Source organism: Dama dama, chromosome 1 (genome assembly GCF_033118175.1).
Source record: "Dama dama isolate Ldn47 chromosome 1, ASM3311817v1, whole genome shotgun sequence".
NCBI classification, from domain to species: domain Eukaryota; kingdom Metazoa; phylum Chordata; class Mammalia; order Artiodactyla; family Cervidae; genus Dama; species Dama dama.
In genome coordinates this window covers 23,648,745-23,656,177 of record NC_083681.1, presented here as the reverse complement: position 1 = coordinate 23,656,177, position 7,433 = coordinate 23,648,745, and positions in this window count along the sequence as shown.

Genomic DNA, 7,433 nt, shown 5'->3' with positions numbered 1-7,433 from the left:
CCAGAGTCATCCTTAACCTCACCCTCCCCTCAGCCATCTGCCTCTAGGATCTGCTCTTTTTATTGTCCTGATTTTTAACATCTGACCCCTCTCCTCTACACCCTGTACCTGCTGATGATGAATTGTGTGGTAATTTATCATCACTCACCTGGACTATTACAACAGCCTCCTACCTGGATCCCTAATTCCAGATTTTTCACTCTCATATCCGTTCCCAACATAATCACTAAAGTGACTGGTCCAAACCCAGATCTGGCCATGTCACTCTCCTGCTTTAACATGCCTTGCCTATAGGATGGAGTTCTAAATTCTTGGTGTGACCTACAAGGCCTCCCATTACTTAGCCACTATTCACTCTCCAGCATCAGCATCAATCTTTGTCTTGAACATTAACTTTTAGTAACCCCCTGCTCTCATCATGTCGTTTCATCTTCCACACTTCTGTCTTCCAGGAGCATGTACCTCAATTTCACCCACTTGCCTGGGTCATATCCCACCTTTCTTAAAAACTCATCCACTGTTTACTCCAAAAGGCTTTTTTGTCTTTCATTTGTACTCCTAAATCATCCCGTGCTTACCTCTGTCAGCATTTACCCATTATTTTGAAGTTATCTGTTTTTGGCCCTTACCTCCCAATGCTAAACCAAATTCAAAATGAGGGATTGAAGGACTTGCCTGATGGTCCAGTGGCTGAGATTCCATGCTCCCAAAGCACGGGGCCTGGGTTTGTTCCCTGGTCAGGGATCAGGATCCCACATGCCACAACTAAAGATCTCGCATGCTGCAACTGAGACCTGGTGCAGCCAAATAAATAAATAGATTTTTTTTTAACATATGCATCTTTAAAAAAAGATCAGGAATCGAGTTCTGGGTACTGGTCTTTGTGCCCCTCCATACTGCGCACAGTGTCTGACACACACTGGGCACTCAAATAACAATTACTGAATTGATTGTCACAGCAGGGCAATGAGCCTGGTACAAACAAAAATACTCCGACTCGAATAGCAAGCCACACACTATTAGTAGGTGGGAGAGCAGCAAGTTGAAACCAGCTCTAAGGCCTGTGCTCCTTCAAGCACAACCTGAAAACCATAAGCTAAGTGTGGAGATGGAGATGAGAATGGTGGGTCAGGGTACCAGCCTAGGAGTGATGTGAATGGGAGGAAACTAGGGAAGGTGGGCACAATTCTGTGGGCAGAAGCATATAGTCCTAAGACCCTGGGGTTGCTGGTTCTAAGGAGAACCCCGATGTGATAAACTGTCTGAGCTGCCAGGTAGATAAATCCAGATGCTGAGCCTGAGGCAGCCAGTGTCCCCACCAACACTCAAGTCTGTGCTTCACGGCCATCTTCTGGGTCCTGCACTTGCCCCTTTCTTGGACACAAGAACTTCCTCCAGGAAGTTCCTAGTGTAGAACAAGACAGAATATCCAGGGACTTCCCTGGTGGTCCAGTGGCTTAAGTCTCCATGCTCCCAATGCTGGTGGCCCAGGTTCAAACTCTGGTCAGGGAACTAGATCCCACAGGCTGCAACTAAGATGTTCACATGCCACTACTAACGATCCGGCCTGCCTCAACTAAGACCTGCCACAAATAAATAAATACACTTTTTAAGAAAAACAGGGAATATGCAAACATTATGAGAAGATAAATAAAAGTGGACCTGTGCAAACAGGAGCTGCCCTGTCCCTCGCCCTCTCTAAGGGAGCTCCCCATCTCTCCACACCACTTTCCAGCAGCCAACACCCATGCCCCAAAGCAGAAGGCCACCAACCAAAGGAGTCAAGTGGCAGAGGCTGATAGAAGCTGAGGAGAGCTCAAGCCCATGACCGCACAGAACAAAGGCAATATTCTGAGACAGCAGTCAACACGGGGGGCTGTTAGATACAGCTAAAGGCCCCACACCTGCACAGTCAGAACACGGCCCTCCTGGACACTGCGTGATGACTGCCCTGGACCAGGAAGTCAGAAGGGCATGGGGCTGGAATAATACCAGAGAAAGAAAACTAAAAATATCTCTGTTTACAAAACACCAGGAAAAGGCAGCAAAGGGTGTGGATAACAATGGATGAAGACAGAGTGCCCTTCCCCGGTAGAACCCACGTCAGACAAAGGCGAAGAGCCCAAATGACCTCATCGGCGAGAACCTGGCAGGTATCCAGGGCAAGAACACCCCCGCCCTCTGTCCTCACCCGAATGCCTGGGGCCCAAGCCAGCCTATCGCCTGCCCTGGAGGGTTCTAGAGAGCTCGCATCCTGTCTGGGGAAGGAGTCTGGGGCAGCCCCAGCTCTAACCCGTATGTATCATGCACAGATGGAGACTTTCACACTCCACTCCGCATGATGCTTCTGCTCTGCAGACCGAGATGAAGGTGCTCAGGGTAGGAAGTTTCACAGGAAAAAGGAACTTGCTCTCCATCCTCTTTCCTGCTTCCTCCGCCCTCCGTCCCCCACCCTCCACCCAGCAGTCAATCAAGCCCAGTTCAGTTCCACCCCAGCTCAGCTGTGGTGATAAACAGCTAATGACTAGCTGGACAGGCTGTGTCCTGGAGCCCGAGTGTAGCACCCACGGCTCCGACTCAACTGTAGTCCCTCAAGGAGGAGCTCCCCTCTGGAGAAAGTGTGGGCAGCTCCCAGGCCCCACCTCGGTGGACTCTCTCCAAGGGTAATAACAAATAGGGAAGCAAGACTTTACTGAGTGCCTCTCTGTGCCAGGCATTGTGTGCCACACATATTATCTCATTAAAAAGCTCCCAGCCACCTTATGACCTGGATGCTACCATTATCCCCATTTTATGGAGGACAAATTATTAGAGCAATTCAATATATTATTCTGAGGTCACCTGGATGGCAAATGGCAAATCAGGAAGACAAAAAAAGATATCTCTTCCCCACTTCAGAAATCCTGATCTTAACCACCCACATTAAAGGGACTGTCTTCCTTGCCCCTGTGTATAGCTCTTTTTCTTTGTATGGACAGATGATGATTTTTCCCCTTTGGTAGCTACTCAAATTTTCAGAACTTCCTGGTTTCCCATTACAGTTTCCCATATATGAAAATCAGTTTTTGGACCTTTGGAAGTGATACCAGGAACATAAGTACTGACTGATCAATTGAAGCGTTCAGACACCACGGATTTTTGTTGTTTTTGCTTGTTTGTTTAGTTATTTATTTGTCAGTGGTTCCTCTGGGCCTTCGTGGCTACACACAGACTTGCTCTGGTTGTGGCGAGCAGCGGCTCCGCTTTGTTGTGATGCACGCTCTTCTCACTGTGGTGGCTTCTCTTGTTGCAGGGCACAGGCTCAAGGATGCGTGGGCTTCAGTAGGGGCAGCTCTCACGCTCTAGGCCTGCGGGCTTCAGTAAGCTGTGGTGCGTGGGCTAAGCTGCCCCATGTCATGTGGGATCTTCTCAGACCAAGGACGGAACCTGTGCCCCTATGTTGGCAGGTGGTGGATTCTTAACCACTGGACCACCAGCAAAGCCCACCATGAATGTTTAATAACTGGCATTTATTGGAAGCCACGAATATTTCACATACCTGGTAATTACTTTCCTCTAGAGCAGGGTTTCACAACCTCAGCACTGTTGACATTTGGGGCTGGACAACTGTTTGTCGTGGGGGCCATGCTGTGTGTTGTAGAACATTTTGCAGCAGCCTGGCTTCGACTACTCACCAGGAGCACCCTCTTCACTAGTTGTAGCAACAAAAATGCCTCCAGACATTGCCAAATATCCTCCGGGTGGCAAAATCACTCCCAGTTGGGAACTATTGCTCTAAAATAAGTATATAAAGATGATGGCATTTATTCTCTCAGCATAAAACTGCAAGAAAGCTTATTTCCACCTACAATAAAACAGCACTCTTATTACTCATAGTTAATAAATGTGAGAGCTCCTGAGAAGTGCTTATTAAATAACAGCCCCAGAGCACCAGTTTCAGAAGATCAAGATAATGTTTCTGTTATGCCTGAACCAAGTCATTTTCCGCTGGTAGAATCTTCTGTAATGGAATGTCAAACTATGGGAACCCGTAACCAAAAAAGGAAAGGCCTGGTTTCAAATCTCAGCTTGTAGTCCCAAATCAATTTTTGTAACAAGATGAAGTAGACATAAATGTTTGTGAATCTCAGCTCCTTCACTTACTAGCTTCTGGTCAACTCACTATCACTGGATCTCAATTCCTGTAAGATGGGAGTTGATGGTTCCTAGCTCATGGGATTGTTGTGAAGATTAAATAAAACAGATGGAAAGCAACTATCTACCAAGGTCTGCCTCAAGAGGACTTCAAAATAGTCACTCCTTTCCCTGTCCTCACTTGTCACCAGCTCTTCAGAGCATCATTATTGTCATTTAGTTGCTCAGTCATCTCCAACTCTTTTGTGACGCCATAGCTGTAATTTGTCAGGCTCCTCCGTCCATGGGATTTCCCAGGCAAGAATACCAGACTGGGTTGCCATTCTCTTTTCCACATCTATTTTATGTTTAGGATCCATGTGTTGCATCAGCATTTATAGATTCTATGTTTTAATTTCAAATATCATTTTTTAAAATAGCCCTTATTGTTGGGGAAGGATAGATAAATTGGGAGCTTGGGATTAACATATACATACTACTATATATGGGCTTCCCTGGTGGCTCAGATGGTAAAGAATCTGCCTGCAATGCAGGAGACCAGGGTTCAATCTCTGGGTCAGGAAGATCACCTGGAGAAGGGAATGGTGACCCACTCCAGTATTCTTGCCTGGAGAATCCCATGAACAGAGGAGCCGGTGGACTACAGTTCATGGGGTCGCACAGAGTTGGACAGAACTGAGCAACTAAGACTTTCACTTCCATATGTGGGTTTCTCTGGTGGCTCAGACAGTAAAGAATCTGCCTACAGTGTGAGAGACCTGCGTTTAATCCCTGGTTTGGGAAGATCCCTGGAGAAGGGAACGGCTACCCACTCCAGTATTCTTGCTTGGGAAATCCCATGAACAGAGGAGCCTGGCAGGCTGCAGTCCGTGGGGGTCACAAAAGAGTTGGACACAACTAAGTGACTTTCACTACTATATATAAAATAGATAGCTAGCAAGAACCTACTGTATAGCATGGGAAACCCTACTCAATACTTTGTAATAACTTTTGTGGGGAAAGAATTATGTATGTGTGTGTGTGTGTGTGTGTGTATATACGTGTGTGTGTGTATATATATATGGAAAAGAAAGTGGAAAATGAAAGTCGCTCAGTCATGCCTGACTCTGTGACCCCATGGACTGCAGCCTGCCAGGCCCCTCTGTCCATGGAATTCTCAAGGCAAAAATATTGGCATTCCCTTCTCCAGGGCATCTTCCTGACCTAGGGCTTGAACCCAGGTCTCCTGCATTGCAGGCAGATTCTTTACCATCTGAGCCACCAGGAAAGCCTGTATATATAACAACCACTATGCCGTATAACTGAAACTAAACAACATTGTAAGTCAACTATTCTCCAATAAAAACTTTAAAATAAATTTTATTTAAAAATATATATGTTTAACAGTTTAAATATATTTTATATGTTGTTTTTATTTTTTAATATTTCTTTCTTTATTTTACTGGCTGTGTTGGGTCTTCGTTGCTATACAGGGGCTTTCTCTAGTTGCAGAGAGCGGGGGCTAGTCTCTGGTTGCAGCGTGCAGGCTTCTCAGTGCAGTGGCTTCTCATTGCAGAGCACAGGCTCCAGGCGAACAGGCTGTCACTGCAGCTCATCACCTCGGTCGCCTGCGGCATGTGGGATTTTCCCAGGCCAGGGACTGAACTGGTATCCCTTGCATTGCAAGACAGATTCTTAACCACTGGACAACCAGGGAAGCCCTAGATGTTATTTTTTACAAAGCATCTTTGAATTGGTCATTCTTAACTGAAAGATATGTTCAAATAAGACTTTAACTTCTTCAGGTGATGATTCTCAAAGTTTCAGGAAACAGTGCTACAAATAATCTGAAATTACTTTATCAATAGCAAATTGCATGTGACAAAGATGTGTTTGTACACAAGGCTAGAAATAGAGCCTCTATGTTATCAGGAAAATAGATACTGTTATTTGTTTTGTTTTTAGGAAAGATAAGAAGCTATAGTATGCTGTAATAGCATTTAAAATGTTGCCACATTGTATCAAATCAGTACAAAAGGGAAAAAAAATCACAGTTCACAATTAATGGCAGAAGTCAGTAGTGTCTAAGAGAATTATATGAATTAAAGGATGTCCCTGGGACTCAACTAATGGAATGATATTGGAAAGGGAAAGGTTTCCCTGGGCTGGATTCAGGTTTGCATTTCAATAGAGTTGTTGTACATTACATGAACACATCATAAACTCCATTGGAGTAGGGATTTGTCTTATTTCCTCAGTGCCCTCAATAGTAACGAACTCAGAGAGACAGTCACCCAGAATTTCTGAATAATGAGCCTCACCTTCCGCTTAATCGTCTTATTCCTTCTACTCTTATTATCCTTATAGCCTTAACTTTTTGCTTTTTAAATCTTATATTTCTGTTAGCTACCTTAAACCCACATGAATAAAGTAAGATTTAAAAAAATTAATATACCTATTTTCTTTCTTTCTTTTTTTTTTATTTGACTGTGCTGGGTCTTTGTGGAAGCACATGGGCTTCTCTAGTCATGGCATGCGGGCTCAGTAGTGTGAGGGCTTAGTTGCCCCAAGGCATGTGGGATCTTAGTTCCCTGACCAGGGATCAATCCCTCATCCCCTGCCTTGAAAGATGGATTCTTAACCCCTGAACCACCAGGGAAGTCCCTAGAAAATCAATACACTTTGAAAGAACAGGCTGTAAGGGAATTCTCATATGTGGCATCTTTTTTTGATTTTACCTCTGGAGAGTTGTCTCCATCACTTTCTCATTAGACCACCACACTGATCCATGGTTCATCCTGGGAGTTCCAAGGCATGCCTCACTGATTAAACCATCCTATATCTTTTCACTATTAAGCTGTCCAGTTAAATAGTAGGAACAACCATTTGAATTTCTTGATAAGTGCTTCATCCACCAAAGTGATTTTAAAGTCTAATTAACAGAAATTAAGGGCTTCCCTGGTGGCTCAGTGGTAAAGAATCCACCTGAAATGCAGAAGACAAGGGTTTGATTCCTGGGTCAGGAAGATCCCCTAGAGAAGGAAATGGCAACCCACTCTGGTATTCTTGCCTGGGAAATCCTATGGACAGAGGAGCCTGGTGGGCTACAGTCCATGGGGTCAAAAGAGTCGGACATGACTTAGCAACTAAACAACAACAATAACAGAAACTAAACAGAGAGCCTACTTTTTCCAGAGGTAATTGACCAGGGCTTCCTAAACTCTCCCCAAGCACCTTGCAATGCACCTGCTCTCAGGCAGAGTTCTTGCCTCTCAAAGGAGAAACCAGTTACCGAAACAGGTTCCTTTGTATGATGCTCA